Below are 19737 nucleotides of genomic sequence, written 5' to 3'. Positions count from 1 at the left end.
TGGACCTCTAGGACTCTCTGTCTTGCATGCTTGGGGGCAAGGCCAAGCAAAATGAAGAGGAGAATATTAGAGAAAGAGGAGGACGTTGGTGGAGAATTGGGAGCAGGTAAGGTGAAAGGGCACAGGAGAAAAGAGATGCATGTAGACTTTTTGGTTTCTGTGGGAAACAGGTTGACACACTTGGGCCTCATTTGGTATTAACAGAACAGAGAGTTAAAGATCTAAGTAGCTAGATAGTGTGCAGCAACTGCCATGAAGTCTGTACACTGAAGAGAACAGTCTCACATCTAGTTTTCATTTTGTTTTATGTCATAGTACCTTATTTATAGCATTCACTGGTGTGTTTGTAGAATACAGATGTTTTCAAATGCTCTGGTTTTGTCTACATGGTTTATCTCCTTGTCCTGTTTGTAAGGAATCCAACATTGTAAGACATATTGCATGTTTTTCTCTTGACGATTGTTGACCTTGAAGCGTCATGAACTAACTTGAGCTGTTGGATTCTGTGGAGAAACGTTCAAAAGGGTCTGTGAAAAAGGCACTGTGGTGAGTCGCATTATGCACCCGAGCGTAAGGAGCCAAGATATCTGCCACCAGCCCAGCTTGGCCTGGATTGCCTCTGTTTTAGTTCCCCTGGTTAGTGCTTTTCTTCCCTAACCACTCTTGTGACTGTGATAATGTGAGTAAGGGCGGAGTTGCTAATGATCTATGTGTGAGGTAAGCTGGTTTGAGGGAGGAAATCTATGGACCTAGTCATTTTCCTTGGTGGTAAGCTTTCAGGGGTGCAGAGATGGATCTTCCTGGGGCCTTTTCTGGTCCCAGGAAGATATCGCATAGATGGGACCTCCCAAGACACACATTGAATCTTTAGGCCTGTTTTTCCTATTATGAGGTACGAACGAGTTTCTTCACTGATGGGGATGATGCTTATCTGAGAAGAAATTGTGAAAGGTTGGTGTAGTGTAGAGGTGTGGCTTAAGCTTTTAAGTTTTCCTCCAGGTTTTTCCCCTAAGCTTCCTACTTCGGACGGCCTACTTACATGATACTAGTAGGTGATGTCCGGCTAACAACTTCCTAAATATACCTGCAAGCCAGATCAGTGTCTCTTTTCTCTGTATTCCCATGGAAATCAAGAGTCCCGCCGAATTTTCCATCGAAACAGTTGATTTGTGTTGTCTCTAGGAATTCTAAAGGGCGTACCGTTGCTTCCTAACCGGTGTCATTTGGGAGATCCGCCTCTGTACGTTCAAATGATTAATTTTGAGACTTTGCTCATGTGTGCAGTAAACCCTTGAATTCCCTAAGACCTTCCTTTCCTCCATCTCCTACCCCATTAAGCCGCTTCAGTTCATCTCCTGAATTTCTTTGGAATCTGTCAGCCAGCTCTTCCTCAACTTCCTAATACTGAACTTGCCTGTCTGTTGCGATTAGGTCCTAACTGGTGTCCATATATCTTGTTTCCTTCCAATCCACTCTTCACACAAGAAACCTTCAAAGCAAGTTGGAACGTTGCTCATAAACATCGCTCACAAGCATTGTTTTGAGAATAGAAAACACACTGTTGGCCTTTAAGACTCTGCGTGGTCTAGAATCCTCTCTGCTTCTCTAGCCCCATCTTGTGCCACTTTTGCCCTCACTTTCTATGCTTCAGATACACTGAATTAACCTTAGTTCTCACTCATCTGACAGAAGTCAGTTCAGATACTATTTTTCACTGTGATTCCTAGCATTAAGGAATTTGATTATCAGGTTTTGTATGAGGACTATTTCATCAGGGGTACAGAAGTTCTGGCCATCTCTGGTTTTGGATATCCCTTATTTGTTGAGACCTTTGCGTTGTTTGGTTGCCTTTTGTCTGTTTTCCAGATGGGAAAACAGGAACAAGGGAAGTATAGGTTATTACTAGGTGGGGTTGAACAATGGAGCAGCAAACTGCAAAGCAGAAAGAAGAGGGACGTACTATAGAGGGATATGACTTCCATACTCAAGGCGCCTGCATCCTGTGCAGGGAGACAGCCTAACATAAAATGTGCCTAACAACAAATATATTGACTTCTTACTAAAAATCTCCAGTTCATAGAACCGAGGGGTTTGTACCTTCTCCTTTAAAAGTGATAGTCCTGGGACTTCCCGGTGGTCCCGTGGTGAAGACTCTGCGCTTCCAATGCAGCAGGCGTGGGTTCAATCCCTGGTTGGGGAGCTAAGATCCCACATGCTGCGCAGCCAAAGAAATTTTTGTCGAACGTTATACTCCTGTATTGTTGGCTTTAGTGGTTTAGATTTTGTTGTACTGTTAAGAAGATTTCAGTTTATTTTACCGGGAACAAACAACACATAATGTAAAAATAGTTTCCCAGAAACGATTTCCATTCATTCTCTTCTTCCCTTTCTCCCGCAGACTGGTGTTTCACCTTGACAAGTTCTCTGTCATTCCATAGGAAAGCTGTCTGCTTGGAGGTTGCAATCCCAGGGAATTTTTCATCAGCGGGGAAGTCTCCATCACTACAGAGGAATCAAGGGAGAAGTCAGTCCCTGGTAAGTGAGATGCTCCCCCTAAACACCAACACAGCAGTCGTGTACCTTTCAAGGGGTTCAGGGGCAAGATGGGCAAGGCATTTCTACTAACTCTTCTTAAGGATCACGGACAGTGCCCTATGCTACGAGGTAAGCGGTGACTGCTGTAGTTCTTACTGGTGATCCTTTCCTGTCACTGATTCTCGGCCTTCTTTGTATTTCATAGGACTGTTGTCAGTCCAATACAAAATGAGTCTTATTTTTAAAAACCTGAAATGTTTTACAGAGCCTAGCATTCTCATATAGGGTCCTTTCCATTCTCCCCACTTTCCCGAGAGGCCAAGAACACTTCACACCATGAACTAGGAGAGGGGGTAGAGCCCTTTCTGATGAAATACATCAACAAAGACAGAGCCTTAGCCTGCTTGCTCTCTGGACAGGATCTCGGACCACAAGGTCTTCAATCCTGGTATAAATGAAGGAAGTGAGGACAGTTCAACTGGCACTCTGATAACAAGAGTTCGGAAACACCTTCCAAAGAGACTATAGCAGTAGATGAGGGAAGGGAGTGCTACAGTGTGGCAGTACAGGGGGAATGATCGGCTACAGCAGTGAAAAGTGTGGTACCGATTGGTGTGCTCTCGGGGTTCTTGTACATGTAGCATAGATGACCTCTACAGTGCCCTCCCACCTTCCCACCTGCATTAGGTGTTCTTTTTTTTGTAATTTATGTTTATGTATTTATTTACTGTTTGAACTTATTTATTCTACGTATTTATTTTTTTGGCTGCACTGGGTCTCTCATTGCTGTGCACGGGCTTTCTCTAGTTGGCGGCTAGCGGGGCTACTCTCGGTTGCGGTGTGCGGGCATCTCATCGCGGTGGCTTCTCTTGTTGCGGAGCATGGGCTGTAGGCACGTGGGCTTCGGTAGTTGAGGCTCACGGGCTCTAGAATGCAGGCTCCGTCGTCGTGGCACATGCGCTTAGTTGCTGCACGGCATGTGGGATCTTCGCAGACCAGGGCTCGAACCCGTGTCCCCTGCATTGGCAGGCGCCACCAGGGAAGCCCTAGGTGTTCTCATATAGAGTCTAAAACAGAGAGCACTGAGAGAAGGTAGTGGTTATTAAAGGCTCAGGATCTAAATTCTACCTGTCTCTACACCCCTTCCCAGCTGTCGATTTGACCCCATTTTTGAATGCTGACCTCATTGTTCAACTTTTCTCTGCCGTCTGTATACTCACCTTGAAAACTTGTTTCTGTGATGCGTTGAGCAGACACAGGGTGGCAGACTGCAGAGGTGGAAGCTGGTGGTCGGATATTTGTGGGCTGAATCTCCTTCAGTCCCATTCCCATTTCTGGTGCCCAGAGGCCCTACTTCCTGTGTGTGACGCCGAGCCGTAGGATTGCGGGCAGGAGCCAAGTTCTCCATACAGTAAAGACCCCAGTGTGCCTTGGTTATAGTAATATACCTGGCTTCCTTCCTGGCAGGGAAGTGACAGGCGGCTATGCCCCTGCTTTGTTCGTGGGCCTCCTGATCCAGCAGTTCCCTTGGCTCTGCCCCTGTCGTCAGCTGCCCTAGGATAACTCTGAGCCCTAGCCACTTCTCTGGTAGATTTCCCTATTCCCCCACTACAGTCACACCTGAATAAGGCAACTCAGACCTTTCAGAGATGTGTCCTGAACCTCTTGTTTTCTGAAATACCTATCTGGTGGTTGTGAGACTTAAGGCCAGCGTCCCCGAGAGACTTTTTCTATTTCTCCTAGTAAACTAGACTCATCTTCTGTCACCTTCAACTCTACTCCAATTGTGTTCTTTCAACCCAGACCTCTGACCCTGCTTTTTACTTCTGCCATTTCATCCTCGCTCCTGCTTCCTTTCCTAAATCCATACGTCTCTTTTGGCCTTCCTAGCCCTGGGCCAAGTTCCTTCCTCTTTGCTCAGTTTTTACCCCTTTCCTTCATTCTCCCATCCAACTTTCAGTCCTTCCTTTCTCACGCCCCAGTTAGCAGCATCTGAAATTCGAAAGGTTTGTTACTCGTCTATTAATTGTATTCCATTTACTTATTCAGTTCTATACCTGTCTTACCTGTGTATGGAAGAACAGCTGGTAGCCAAGGTGGCACCAAGAATCCTAGCAGCTCTCACTTGACGTATCCGTAGTAGTCGGCAATTTCCATTTCGTTTTCCCTCTCGGTGAAAAATTGCAGCTTGCCCGAAGAGGTGTATCTGGCAGCATTCTCCGTTGTTGTTGAGCCCGCCTCTTCATGGCCTCTCGCTCTGGCCTCTGCTCTTGTTCGATGGGCTTTGACATGACTGGCTCAGGCACGTTGGGTTCCCTCCATGGAACTCGTTGCTTGCTGAAGTCTTGGAGTAGAAATTGGGGTTTGGAGCTTGGGTGGGGACTGGCGCTTATTCACAGCAGGGGGAACAGGCTCCCCCGCTGGAGAGGAGCGCCAGATGAAGTTTTGGAGGGTGCAGGCTAGGAGCAGCAGACTGAGGGACACGAGGCTGGGTATGGTTGGTCCAAGCCGGTTGGGTTGGGTTGGTCACAGTTGGCTGAGCTGGTTTGGCGGGGCCTGGCAAAGAGGCAGGAGCTGGCTGGATGAATTGGCTGCAGCAGGTTGAGCTGAGTCAGTAGAACCAGGCTGGGCACGGTAAGCCCCAGCAGGCCGATGTGAGGCCAGAGACTGTGGCCTCCGAGGAGCGGTCGAGCTTGAGGCTTGTCCCAGGCAGAAAAAGGCAGAGGTATCAACTTGACCTTCCCAGGAGGAGGCCGCTCATACTGGGCTGGAGACGGACACTCTGTTTCAGCACTGCTGTCTGGTTTCTGGGCTTGGACTTGCGTTTTCTCAGGACCCTTCCCCTCACGTGGGGTATGCCGCCATGGCTGGATAGCTGGGGGTGGCTGGGGGTCTTTGGGGTTGCTTGACTTTCCCCAAGAGCCGACAGGAAGAGAGCCCAGTTTTCGTCTCATTCTTCTTCCCCAGCGCATGAAGAACCTTCACAGACTCCAGCATGCGCACGCCAAGGGAGGTTCGAGGCTTTTTGAAAGCTCTGTTGGAGAAGCTCAGTTTGGTGTTCCTTTCGCTTCGTGTGGGGGATTGCTGGCTTCTCTTCTGCCTTGACTTTGTTCCCTGACTGCTTGTTCTCCTCAGCCTTGTTTCTCCCTCTGGTCCTTTTGGTCTTTTCCTGCCCGTGGCTCTTAGTTTTGCTGATCTTTCTGGATGCAGCTTTCTGAGGTTTGCCTTGAGAGTGCTTGGCCGTGTTCACAGGAGCCCTGTCACTGACTGCAGCGTGGCATGTAACCACTTCTCCCCCTAACGGGCACTCTGGATTCTTTGGCTGGATTTTGGCCTTGGGAGCGCCACTGATAGGCTCAGAGGCTTTCTGTTTGTTCTTCCTGGGTTGATCAGAGGGAACCTTTATGACACTTGGCTTTTCCTGCACCTGATTCACCTTAATGGCTCTGGTGTCTTTAGCTTTGATCACGTTGGGACCTTGGGATTGATCAAGATCTTTCAAAGGATTAAAGAGCTGGGGAAGGTGAATATCCTCCGCCAGTGTAGTAATGTCTGCAAGACACTGCTAGGTTCAATCCCATTTTCAAGTGTCCCTAGGTCCTGACGACTCCGGCTGTTCTCTCCAGATCAGCATTTTCAGAACCAGGCTGCTCCTCTTGGCTGAGGGGATCGGTGCAGGCCAGCGGCTGGTGAATATCAGGGATTCCTAAAGGGAGTAGTGGAGGATCTTGGTTCTCTGTTGGGATCTGGTAGGCATCCAGAGGCTTTGAAAGCTTGGTTTTGATATCATCCACGTGCTTACTCTCTATTTGTCCCTGGCTTGGAGCTGGAGGCAGGGCCAGGAGACGCCTGGCACTCTGGACTGGAGCTGTCACTGAAATGTCCCCAAGTTCAGATGGTGGGTTACTCTCAAGTATGTGGCTGTTTCTGCTACTGCAGGACTTGGGGAGTTCTTGACTTTGTGTCACACAAAACGTCTGGCTTGGAGGTTGCAATCCCAGGGAATTTTTCATCACCAGGGGGAGGTCTCCATCCCTACAAAGGGATCAAGGGAGAAGTCAGTCCCTGGTAAGTGAGATGCTCCCCCTAAACACCAACACAGCAGTCGTGTACCTTTCAAGGGGTTCAGGGGCAAGATGGGCAAGGCATTTCTACTAACTCTTCTTAAGGATCACGGACAGTGCCCTATGCTACGAGGTAAGCGGTGACTGTTGTAATTCTTACTGGTGAGCCTTTCCTGTCGCTGATTCTCGGCTCGCTTTGTATTTCATAGGACTGTTATAAGTCCAATACAAAATGAGTCTTATTTTTAAAACCTGAAATGTTTTACAAAGCCTAGCATTCTCATATAGGGTCCTTTCCATTCTCCCCACTTTCCCGAGAGGCCAAGAACACGTCACACCATGAACTAGGAGAGGGGGTAGAGCCCTTGCTGATGAAACACATCAACAAAGACAGAGTCTTAGCCTGCTTGCTCTCTGGACAGGATCTCGGACCACAAGGTCTTCAATCCTGGTATAAATGAAGGAAGTGAGGACAGTTCAACTGGCACTCACATAACAAGAGTTCTGAAACACCTTCCGAAGAGACTATAGCAGTAGATGAGGGAAGGGAGTGCTACAGTGTGGCAGTACAGGGGGAACGATCGGCTACAGCAGTGAAAAGTGTGGTACCGATTGGTGTGCTCTCGGCGTTCTTGTACATGTAGCATAGATGACCTCTACAGTGGCCCTCCCACCTTCCCACCTGCATTAGGTGTTCTTTTTTTGTAATTTATGTTTATGTATTTATTTACTGTTTGAACTTATTTATTCTACGTATTTATTTTTTTGGCTGCACTGGGTCTCTCATTGCTGTGCACGGGCTTTCTCTAGTTGGCGGCTAGCGGGGGCTACTCTCGGTTGCGGTGTGCGGGCTTCTCATCGCGGTGGCTTCTCTTGTTGCGGAGCATGGGCTGTAGGCACGCGGGCTTCGGTAGTTGAGGCTCACGGGCTCTAGAATGCAGGCTCCGTCGTTGTGGCACATGCGCTTAGTTGCTGCACGGCATGTGGGATCTTCGCAGACCAGGGCTCGAACCCGTGTCCCCCGCATTGCATGGCAGGCGGATTCTTAACCACGGCGCCACCAGGGAAGCCCTAGGTGTTCTCATATAGAGTCTAAAAACAGAGGGCACTGAGCGAAGGTAGTGGTTATTAAAGGCTCAGGATCTAAATTCTACCTGCCTCTACACCCCTTCCCAGCTGTCGATTTGACCCCATTTTTGAATGCCGACCTCATTCTTCAACTTTCTCTGGCGTTGTTATACTCACCTTGAAAACTTGTTTCTGTGATGCGTTGAGCAGACACAGGGTGGCAGACTGCAGAGGTGGAAGCTGGTGGTCGGATATTTGTGGGCTGAATCTCCTTCAGTCCCATTCCCATTTCTGGTTGCCCAGAGGCCCGACTTCCTGTGTATGACGCCGAGCCGTAGGATTGCGGGCAGGAGCCAAGTTCTCCATACAGTAAAGACCCCAGTGTGCCTTGGTTATAGTAATATACCTGGCTTCCGTCCTGGCAGGGAAGTGACAGGCGGCTCTGCCCCTGATTTGGAATCTGAGATGGTGTTCCCTGAGCAAGGCTGGCAGAAAGCGATGGATGTAGAGGGACCATGTTCTTGGCGTCTGAAGTTTTATCATACTGGGCTGCCAGAAACATGGAGGAGGCAGCTGTGTGGCGGTCAGTGAGTGCCAGAGTAAAGTCTCCGAGTGAAGAAGAATTCTTTTCAGTGCTTGCTGTGATGTCCCACTCAAGAACACCTGGATAGGAAGCAGCTGAAGTGGAGATCTGGCTGTGGTCAGTAACTCCAGATAACATAGTCGTGCTAGAATGTTGGTAAAGGTAGGCACTACCCATGAGTGTCTGGAAAGGGGTACCGGTAGCCGATGCCGAACTGACGGCAGGGGCAGAGACTCTGGAGAAGTTGCAGACACTTCGTGTTAGGGAAGTTGCATTGCTCACCACAGGAGGAGAATGCTGCAGAGAATTTAGAGTTCCAAGTAGAGATGGATGTTGGAAATTTTCTGTAAGAACAAGAGGGTCATGAAAACTCAGGGAGGTTGAGAAATTCTCACTACGTTTGAGGAACGGCATCATCTGAAGGTTCTTGCTATCAGGACACCTCTACTATCACTACTTCCTGAGAAACCCAAAATCAGACAGTTAATGATGGCTGTAAGGACTGAGCAGTTTTCCACTCTTCTCTATTCACTGCCTGTGCTCCCATCTTGGGCACAGACGGGCAGAAGAGCCAAGTGGTGTGGTTCAGAGATTGTTCTCTAGGCTGGAAGCAACCTTCTCCTGCCCTGTCTTTCCCTTCAGCCTGCACTCGTATTGACTTCTATGCTATTTCCTAGACTGGAAGCATTTTAGAACTAGGAGGCCCTTAGAGAACTTCGATGTTCTCAGTCTCATTTCGTGAGTAAGGAAACTGAGGCTCAGAGAGGTCGGGTTGACTTGTTCAAGTTCTCTCATTATGTTAGTATCATTACCAGGTTTCAGAACCTAAGTATCCTGACTTCCTTGCCAGGACTCCACTCTGAGCATGATACTGCCAGAAAGCAGGAGAAATAGAACTTATAATATAGGCATTTTTTTTGTCCATTAGAAAACAGTACGGCTGTTACCATTGTCGTCTTCAGTGTCTCCCTTTGCTTGTGCAGTTCCCACGCTATTACCTAGAGGTGACGTACAGCTCAGTCCAACTGGTGAATTGAAAGAGTCATTTTTGCCCTCTTCAAGCCTGGTTTCTCATCCTACCTCAAATGATTACCCGAAAGTGGATTTCTTAAGTGCTTTTGGAAAGGGAAGAGTTATCTGATTACTTCAGATTCCTCACCTGTAAAGTGGTTATAACACCACCACCAATAATAATAGCAGTAATAATTAATAGATGAATAAGCTGATCTATTGCGTATGATTTATATGGAGGAAGATACAATAAGTTCTAGAAAGACAAAGAAAAATCATGACAAGCATATTACGTTAACGAAAAGAAATCCATAGATATTAATGAAAACTGGGGTATGTGGCAAGTATCGAAGCCTAATGAATTTACTAACAAATGGCATTCTGTACTATCCATGCAATATTATGAAAGTGAATTTTGCCCACTCTATTTTAGTGAATACTATTAACCAGAAGACACGATGGAGGTGATAGAGGTGAATGAATTCCTAGCCAATGCATACAGACAGAGAAGGTATGTCAGTAAAAAATGCATAACAAGCAACAGAATGCAATAAATGTGCATGTATAGGTAGCCACAACACATATAGACAAGTATTTCAATGAAAACCGGTACGAAGCAGACAGCAAAATAATAAGTGTAAAGAGTTTCATTATTGTGCTCCTTCATATTTTTACCCAGCAAGTAAGAGGTATTAAGCCTAGGAGAAATATATATTTCAATGAATATAGCTTATATAATAAGCAGAAAGGAAGCTTAAAATGTATCAGGAAGGTTTTTGGATTTATCCTAGAACTTAGATTAGAATCATCTTCAGCATCCAGGAAGATGGCATCCAAAACCTCAAAAACCATCATGCCTAGAATCCAATTAAAAAAGATTTTCAAATGTAAGAAAATCCACAGGACTCCACAATATGGTTTTCGATAAATGTGGATGTTTGTTTGTTTTGTTTCTTTGGCCGCGCCGCGTGGCCCTGGCCGTGAAAGCACCGAGTCCTAAGCACTGGACCGCCAGGGGAATTCCCTAAGTGGGGGGAATTAGAGATGTGGGGCTTGACTTTTTCTTCTTCTTCTTCTTCTTCTTCGGTAGCTAAGATCTACAAGCGAACGATGGCTGTTGATCAATGTGCTCTCTGTGTTAGGAAGGAAATAACTGTAAAAATGAAAAGCAGCCTTGCCTTAGAACCTACATATCACACCAAGGAAAATAGTCCTTCTGATTCAATTTAGAAGATATCACTTAAAATGTTGAATTGGTGAAATGTCTACCTAGTTTAAAAATTAGAAAGAATAAAACACTGAAAAGCAGCCCCCTAGATAACCACTGTGGTTGCTTGTTTATAGGAGGCATCATTTCTAAAACGTATTTCTAAAATGTTTATATTCAAAACTGTCAAGTGGCCAACTGTATTCAGAGAGGCAATAAAAGAAAGAAAACGGAGTATGACTTTTCTGATAAGCTGCCTTTCCTGGTGATCCCCTGTTCTGGCCTTACTTTCCTTCTTAGTCTGTTAATGTAAGGGTTTGCTACCATCAACTTGGTTTTGCCCTGCTCTGAGCAGGTTTCCCTCTGTGCTGTTTCTGCTTTAATTGAAAATCTTTGGTTCCCATCAGCATTCCATTGCAAACTCCGTTTTTCTTGAGAGCTCCTCTATGCTTTCCCTCTTCATTCTTACATTTCTCCCATCTCTTGGTGCCTGTTGGCCTGTGCTAATGAAAACCATCCTAAACTTCCTTACGCTCGACTCTGTGCCTCCCTGTAGAGCCCAGTACTCTCCATCCTCTCTCCCTATTCTCTCTTTTCAACTAGTCGAAATCCTAGTGGAGGGAGACCATTAGAGATGAAACATCTTGGTATATATTGCTAGTTTTCTATGTCCCCTGACTTTTCTATGTTTCTGTTGAAACACTCTTGAGAAGTGTCTGATTTCGTTTTCTACATGGGTACCCTTTAAGGCTCAATACTGGAAAAGAAGGGGATCAGAGTGATCAACCCAACGTGGTATCCTAACGTAACAGTTAAGGAAAGCAACAGGCTTTGTGAGACAGCCAGTGATTTGTCCAAAGTCACACAGATAGTAAACGTCAAAGTCAAAACTGAAATTAGGTCTCCAGACGTGTAGTTCAATACTTTCCCTCATTATTCCATGCTATTTTGAATCTCCTACTCAATTTAGGGGCAAAAGAAATCGAACGCAAAACTTTCCAACGTTTCTTTTCTTACCTGACATGGTCAGAGAAGAGGAAGCATCCACTGCAGGTACCAGGGATGAGGAGACAACACTAGAGGATGTCCGAGTGGCTGCAGCTGAACGGCGCACGTGTCCAGTACAGAGGTCACTGGTTACTGGTCCAAACAGCTCCACGGAAACCCCAAGACTCTACCAAGTGGTAGTAGGTTTGGTAGGAGAGTGATGTCACAAAGCAGGCAGTTGAAAGGTAGAGAGAGCCAATAGGGAGGTCCGATCCCCAACAGGAAGGCGGGCTTGGGTGAAGAGAGTGTAGGAGAGCTAAAACAACACCTGAGTTTCTGAGCTCTGGGGAGGAAATCCTAGAAGACAGATTTACCTCCCCCAGGCTCTTCCATTAGGGAAATCATTGCCACATTTCTTACAGACGTTCATTAATACACTGAACTAAGAGTTACTTATATTCTACAGAGTATTCTATTTTATGTATCATATACTTAGAGCTATATAGATCTTCTTTAATTAATAATCCTTAGGAAGGAAAGAGCCATCTAGTTTGAACTATTACAGTTGTTCTGAAATCATATGTGTCTAATGAGTGAACTGATAGCAGCTTTTAAGGAGCCAAAGTAGGGATTAAGAAGCTCTTTTTGTAACTTGGTTCAAGAGTAGGGTGAAGTTTGTTGAGTGTACCTTGTGGAGAATGTTGTGGTCCAAGGCTCTTCTCTTTTAGTTTCTTCTCCTTGACTCCTACCTTCCTTGGGCTGGGCTAGGCTGGGGGCCAGGTTGGACTTGCGACTTAACATTTCTCTTCCGCTTTCTCTTTTTTTTTTTTCTTCCATTATGGGCATTGCTTCGAGGACAAGCCTTGATCTTGCATTGGACGTTACTTCCTGTCACCTTCCAGCAGCAGGAGTCTTCTTTTCAGTGCTTGATGCTTCACGAAATAGACTCTGCCCGTTGGCAGCAAATACCAGAGAGCTAGGAGACAGAGCTGGTTGCAGACCTTTCCTCTTCCAGCCTTTGGTTGCAATTGTTTGGCCCATAATTTGCTAGCTCTAGTTCCTTGGGCCACACAGGTATCCTGCCATCTCCAGCTCTTGTTATATGTGAGAGACATTCTGAACACTGTCCCTTTTTCTTTGCACAGAAGTATATACAGTGTGGCAGTTACTGTAATCTCCTCCGCCTTGCAAACAGCCACTCTAGAATCTTGGACCTCTAGGACTCTCTGTCTTGCATGCTTGGGGGCAAGGCCAAGCAAAATGAAGAGGAGAATAATTAGAGAAAGAGGAGGACGTTGGTGGAGAATTGGGAGCAGGTAAGGTGAAAGGGCACAGGAGAAAAGAGATGCATGTAGACTTTTTGGTTTCTGTGGGAAACAGGTTGACACACTTGGGCCTCATTTGGTATTAACAGAACAGAGAGTTAAAGATCTAAGTAGCTAGATAGTGTGCAGCAACTGCCATGAAGTCTGTACACTGAAGAGAACAGTCTCACATCTAGTTTTCATTTTGTTTTATGTCATAGTACCTTATTTATAGCATTCACTGGTGTGTTTGTAGAATACAGATGTTTTCAAATGCTCTGGTTTTGTCTACATGGTTATCTCCTTGTCCTGTTTGTAAGGAATCCAACATTGTAAGACATATTGCATGTTTTTCTCTTGACGATTGTTGACCTTGAAGCGTCATGAACTAACTTGAGCTGTTGGATTCTGTGGAGAAACGTTCAAAAGGGTCTGTGAAAAAGGCACTGTGGTGAGTCGCATTATGCACCCGAGCGTAAGGAGCAAGATATCTGCCACCAGCCCAGCTTGGCCTGGATTGCCTCTGTTTTAGTTCCCCTGGTTAGTGCTTTTCTCCCTAACCACTCTTGTGACTGTGATAATGTGAGTAAGGGCGGAGTTGCTAATGATCTATGTGTGAGGTAAGCTGGTTTGAGGGAGGAAATCTATGGACCTAGTCATTTTCCTTGGTGGTAAGCTTTCAGGGGTGCAGAGATGGATCTTCCTGGGGCCTTTTCTGGTCCCAGGAAGATATCGCATAGATGGGACCTCCCAAGACACACATTGAATCTTTAGGCCTGTTTTTCCTATTATGAGGTACGAACGAGTTTCTTCACTGATGGGGATGATGCTTATCTGAGAAGAAATTGTGAAAGGTGGTGTAGTGTAGAGGTGTGGCTTAAGCTTTTAAGTTTTCCTCCAGGTTTTTCCCCTAAGCTTCCTACTTCGGACGGCCTACTTACATGATACTAGTAGGTGATGTCCGGCTAACAACTTCCTAAATATACCTGCAAGCCAGATCAGTGTCTCTTTTCTCTGTATTCCCATGGAAATCAAGAGTCCCGCCGAATTTTCCATCGAAACAGTTGATTTGTGTTGTCTCTAGGAATTCTAAAGGGCGTACCGTTGCTTCCTAACCGGTGTCATTTGGGAGATCCGCCTCTGTACGTTCAAATGATTAATTTTGAGACTTTGCTCATGTGTGCAGTAAACCCTTGAATTCCCTAAGACCTTCCTTTCCTCCATCTCCTACCCCATTAAGCCCGCTTCAGTTCATCTCCTGAATTTCTTTGGAATCTGTCAGCCAGCTCTTCCTCAACTTCCTAATACTGAACTTGCCTGTCTGTTGCGATTAGGTCCTAACTGGTGTCCATATATCTTGTTTCCTTCCAATCCACTCTTCACACAAGAAACCTTCAAAGCAAGTTGGAACGTTGCTCATAAACATCGCTCACAAGCATTGTTTTGAGAATAGAAAACACACTGTTGGCCTTTAAGACTCTGCGTGGTCTAGAATCCTCTCTGCTTCTCTAGCCCCATCTTGTGCCACTTTTGCCCTCACTTTCTATGCTTCAGATACACTGAATTAACCTTAGTTCTCACTCATCTGACAGAAGTCAGTTCAGATACTATTTTTCACTGTGATTCCTAGCATTAAGGAATTTGATTATCAGGTTTTGTATGAGGACTATTTCATCAGGGGTACAGAAGTTCTGGCCATCTCTGGTTTTGGATATCCCTTATTTGTTGAGACCTTTGCGTTGTTTGGTTGCCTTTTGTCTGTTTTCCAGATGGGAAAACAGGAACAAGGGAAGTATAGGTTATTACTAGGTGGGGTTGAACAAGTGGAGCAGCAAACTGCAAAGCAGAAAGAAGAGGGACGTACTATAGAGGGATATGACTTCCATTCTCAAGGCGCCTGCATCCTGTGCAGGGAGACAGCCTAACATAAAATGTGCCTAACAACAAATATATTGACTTCTTACTAAAAATCTCCAGTTCATAGAACCGAGGGGTTTGTACCTTCTCCTTTAAAAGTGATAGTCCTGGGACTTCCCCGGTGGTCCCGTGGTGAAGACTCTGCGCTTCCAATGCAGCAGGCGTGGGTTCAATCCCTGGTTGGGGAGCTAAGATCCCACATGCTGCGCAGCCAAAGAAATTTTTGTCGAACGTTATACTCCTGTATTGTTGGCTTTAGTGGTTTAGATTTTGTTGTACTGTTAAGAAGATTTCAGTTTATTTACCGGGAACAAACAACACATAATGTAAAAATAGTTTCCCAGAAACGATTTCCATCATTCTCTTCTTCCCTTTCTCCCGCAGACTGGTGTTTCACCTTGACAAGTTCTCTGTCATTCCATAGGAAAGCTGTCTGGCTTGGAGGTTGCAATCCCAGGGAATTTTTCATCAGCGGGGAAGTCTCCATCACTACAGAGGAATCAAGGGAGAAGTCAGTCCCTGGTAAGTGAGATGCTCCCCCTAAACACCAACACAGCAGTCGTGTACCTTTCAAGGGGTTCAGGGGCAAGATGGGCAAGGCATTTCTACTAACTCTTCTTAAGGATCACGGACAGTGCCCTATGCTACGAGGTAAGCGGTGACTGCTGTAGTTCTTACTGGTGATCCTTTCCTGTCACTGATTCTCGGCCTTCTTTGTATTTCATAGGACTGTTGTCAGTCCAATACAAAATGAGTCTTATTTTTAAAAACCTGAAATGTTTTACAGAGCCTAGCATTCTCATATAGGGTCCTTTCCATTCTCCCCACTTTCCCGAGAGGCCAAGAACACTTCACACCATGAACTAGGAGAGGGGGTAGAGCCCTTTCTGATGAAATACATCAACAAAGACAGAGCCTTAGCCTGCTTGCTCTCTGGACAGGATCTCGGACCACAAGGTCTTCAATCCTGGTATAAATGAAGGAAGTGAGGACAGTTCAACTGGCACTCTGATAACAAGAGTTCGGAAACACCTTCCAAAGAGACTATAGCAGTAGATGAGGGAAGGGAGTGCTACAGTGTGGCAGTACAGGGGGAATGATCGGCTACAGCAGTGAAAAGTGTGGTACCGATTGGTGTGCTCTCGGGGTTCTTGTACATGTAGCATAGATGACCTCTACAGTGGCCCTCCCACCTTCCCACCTGCATTAGGTGTTCTTTTTTTTTGTAATTTATGTTTATGTATTTATTTACTGTTTGAACTTATTTATTCTACGTATTTATTTTTTTGGCTGCACTGGGTCTCTCATTGCTGTGCACGGGCTTTCTCTAGTTGGCGGCTAGCGGGGGCTACTCTCGGTTGCGGTGTGCGGGCATCTCATCGCGGTGGCTTCTCTTGTTGCGGAGCATGGGCTGTAGGCACGTGGGCTTCGGTAGTTGAGGCTCACGGGCTCTAGAATGCAGGCTCCGTCGTCGTGGCACATGCGCTTAGTTGCTGCACGGCATGTGGGATCTTCGCAGACCAGGGCTCGAACCCGTGTCCCCTGCATTGGCAGGCGCCACCAGGGAAGCCCTAGGTGTTCTCATATAGAGTCTAAAAACAGAGAGCACTGAGAGAAGGTAGTGGTTATTAAAGGCTCAGGATCTAAATTCTACCTGTCTCTACACCCCTTCCCAGCTGTCGATTTGACCCCATTTTTGAATGCTGACCTCATTGTTCAACTTTTCTCTGCCGTCTGTATACTCACCTTGAAAACTTGTTTCTGTGATGCGTTGAGCAGACACAGGGTGGCAGACTGCAGAGGTGGAAGCTGGTGGTCGGATATTTGTGGGCTGAATCTCCTTCAGTCCCATTCCCATTTCTGGTTGCCCAGAGGCCCTACTTCCTGTGTGTGACGCCGAGCCGTAGGATTGCGGGCAGGAGCCAAGTTCTCCATACAGTAAAGACCCCAGTGTGCCTTGGTTATAGTAATATACCTGGCTTCCTTCCTGGCAGGGAAGTGACAGGCGGCTATGCCCCTGCTTTGTTCGTGGGCCTCCTGATCCAGCAGTTCCCTTGGCTCTGCCCCTGTCGTCAGCTGCCCCTAGGATAACTCTGAGCCCTAGCCACTTCTCTGGTAGATTTCCCTATTCCCCCACTACAGTCACACCTGAATAAGGCAACTCAGACCTTTCAGAGATGTGTCCTGAACCTCTTGTTTTCTGAAATACCTATCTGGTGGTTGTGAGACTTAAGGCCAGCGTCCCCGAGAGACTTTTTCTATTTCTCCTAGTAAACCTAGACTCATCTTCTGTCACCTTCAACTCTACTCCAATTGTGTTCTTTCAACCCAGACCTCTGACCCTGCTTTTTACTTCTGCCATTTCATCCTCGCTCCTGCTTCCTTTCCTAAATCCATACGTCTCTTTTGGCCTTCCTAGCCCTGGGCCAAGTTCCTTCCTCTTTGCTCAGTTTTTACCCCTTTCCTTCATTCTCCCATCCAACTTTCAGTCCTTCCTTTCTCACGCCCCAGTTAGCAGCATCTGAAAATTCGAAAGGTTTGTTACTCGTCTATTAATTGTATTCCATTTACTTATTCAGTTCTATACCTGTCTTACCTGTGTATGGAAGAACAGCTGGTAGCCAAGGTGGCACCAAGAATCCTAGCAGCTCTCACTTGACGTATCCGTAGTAGTCGGCAATTTCCATTTCGTTTTCCCTCTCGGTGAAAAATTGCAGCTTGCCCGAAGAGGTGTATCTGGCAGCATTCTCCCGTTGTTGTTGAGCCCGCCTCTTCATGGCCTCTCGCTCTGGCCTCTGCTCTTGTTCGATGGGCTTTGACATGACTGGCTCAGGCACGTTGGGTTCCCTCCATGGAACTCGTTGCTTGCTGAAGTCTTGGAGTAGAAATTGGGTTTGGAGCTTGGGTGGGGACTGGCGCTTATTCACAGCAGGGGGAACAGGCTCCCCCGCTGGAGAGGAGCGCCAGATGAAGTTTTGGAGGGTGCAGGCCTAGGAGCAGCAGACTGAGGGACACGAGGCTGGGTATGGTTGGTCCAAGCCGGTTGGGTTGGGTTGGTCACAGTTGGCTGAGCTGGTTTGGCGGGGCCTGGCAAAGAGGCAGGAGCTGGCTGGGATGAATTGGCTGCAGCAGGTTGAGCTGAGTCAGTAGAACCAGGCTGGGCACGGTAAGCCCCAGCAGGCCGATGTGAGGCCAGAGACTGTGGCCTCCGAGGAGCGGGTCGAGCTTGAGGCTTGTCCCAGGCAGAAAAAGGCAGAGGTATCAACTTGACCTTCCCAGGAGGAGGCCGCTCATACTGGGCTGGAGACGGACACTCTGTTTCAGCACTGCTGTCTGGTTTCTGGGCTTGGACTTGCGTTTTCTCAGGACCCTTCCCCTCACGTGGGGTATGCCGCCATGGCTGGATAGCTGGGGGTGGCTGGGGGTCTTTGGGGTTGCTTGACTTTCCCAAGAGCCGACAGGAAGAGAGCCCAGTTTTCGTCTCATTCTTCTTCCCCAGCGCATGAAGAACCTTCACAGACTCCAGCATGCGCACGCCAAGGGAGGTTCGAGGCTTTTGAAAGCTCTGTTGGAGAAGCTCAGTTTGGTGTTCCTTTCGCTTCGTGTGGGGGATTGCTGGCTTCTCTTCTGCCTTGACTTTGTTCCCTGACTGCTTGTTCTCCTCAGCCTTGTTTCTCCCTCTGGTCCTTTTGGTCTTTTCCTGCCCGTGGCTCTTAGTTTTGCTGATCTTTCTGGATGCAGCTTTCTGAGGTTTGCCTTGAGAGTGCTTGGCCGTGTTCACAGGAGCCCTGTCACTGACTGCAGCGTGGCATGTAACCACTTCTCCCCCTAACGGGCACTCTGGATTCTTTGGCTGGATTTTGGCCTTGGGAGCGCCACTGATAGGCTCAGAGGCTTTCTGTTTGTTCTTCCTGGGTTGATCAGAGGGAACCTTTATGACACTTGGCTTTTCCTGCACCTGATTCACCTTAATGGCTCTGGTGTCTTTAGCTTTGATCACGTTGGGACCTTGGGATTGATCAAGATCTTTCAAAGGATTAAAGAGCTGGGGAAGGTGAATATCCTCCGCCAGTGTAGTAATGTCTGCAAGACCACTGCTAGGTTCAATCCCATTTTCAAGTGTCCCTAGGTCCTGACGACTCCGGCTGTTCTCTCCCAGATCAGCATTTTCAGAACCAGGCTGCTCCTCTTGGCTGAGGGGATCGGTGCAGGCCAGCGGCTGGTGAATATCAGGGATTCCTAAAGGGAGTAGTGGAGGATCTTGGTTCTCTGTTGGGATCTGGTAGGCATCCAGAGGCTTTGAAAGCTTGGTTTTGATATCATCCACGTGCTTACTCTCTATTTGTCCCTGGCTTGGAGCTGGAGGCAGGGCCAGGAGACGCCTGGCACTCTGGACTGGAGCTGTCACTGAAATGTCCCCAAGTTCAGATGGTGGGTTACTCTCAAGTATGTGGCTGTTTCTGCTACTGCAGGACTTGGGGAGTTCTTGACTTTGTGTCACACAAAACGTCTGGCTTGGAGGTTGCAATCCCAGGGAATTTTTCATCACCAGGGGGGAGGTCTCCATCCCTACAAAGGGATCAAGGGAGAAGTCAGTCCCTGGTAAGTGAGATGCTCCCCCTAAACACCAACACAGCAGTCGTGTACCTTTCAAGGGGTTCAGGGGCAAGATGGGCAAGGCATTTCTACTAACTCTTCTTAAGGATCACGGACAGTGCCCTATGCTACGAGGTAAGCGGTGACTGTTGTAATTCTTACTGGTGAGCCTTTCCTGTCGCTGATTCTCGGCTCGCTTTGTATTTCATAGGACTGTTATAAGTCCAATACAAAATGAGTCTTATTTTTAAAAACCTGAAATGTTTTACAAAGCCTAGCATTCTCATATAGGGTCCTTTCCATTCTCCCCACTTTCCCGAGAGGCCAAGAACACGTCACACCATGAACTAGGAGAGGGGGTAGAGCCCTTGCTGATGAAACACATCAACAAAGACAGAGTCTTAGCCTGCTTGCTCTCTGGACAGGATCTCGGACCACAAGGTCTTCAATCCTGGTATAAATGAA

At 47.0% G+C, this 19737-nt stretch overlaps 1 long non-coding RNA gene across 3 annotated transcripts in view; it reads left to right on the top strand.

Annotated features, from left to right (window-relative positions):
* Positions 1 to 2381: 2381 nt before the first annotated feature.
* LOC309622384 overlaps positions 2382 to 19737 on the top strand; it is a 38162-nt gene continuing 20806 nt past the window's right edge. The window contains exons 1-2 of one of the 3 annotated variants that reach the window (XR_014240820.1): positions 2382 to 2535; positions 15061 to 15198. This is a non-coding gene — a long non-coding RNA (uncharacterized lncRNA). Of the gene's footprint in view, positions 2536 to 6421; positions 6604 to 12695; positions 12772 to 15060; positions 15199 to 19737 lie in introns of those variants that run through there. The other 2 variants (XR_014240821.1, XR_014240822.1) reach the window with 2 other exon arrangements.

This window comes from Balaenoptera borealis, assembly GCF_965194805.1.
Source record: "Balaenoptera borealis genome assembly, contig: HAP1_SCAFFOLD_2364, whole genome shotgun sequence".
Lineage (NCBI taxonomy): Eukaryota > Metazoa > Chordata > Mammalia > Artiodactyla > Balaenopteridae > Balaenoptera > Balaenoptera borealis.
Note: the sequence above shows the minus strand (reverse complement) of the source record. Positions and strands in the feature narration are given on the sequence as shown.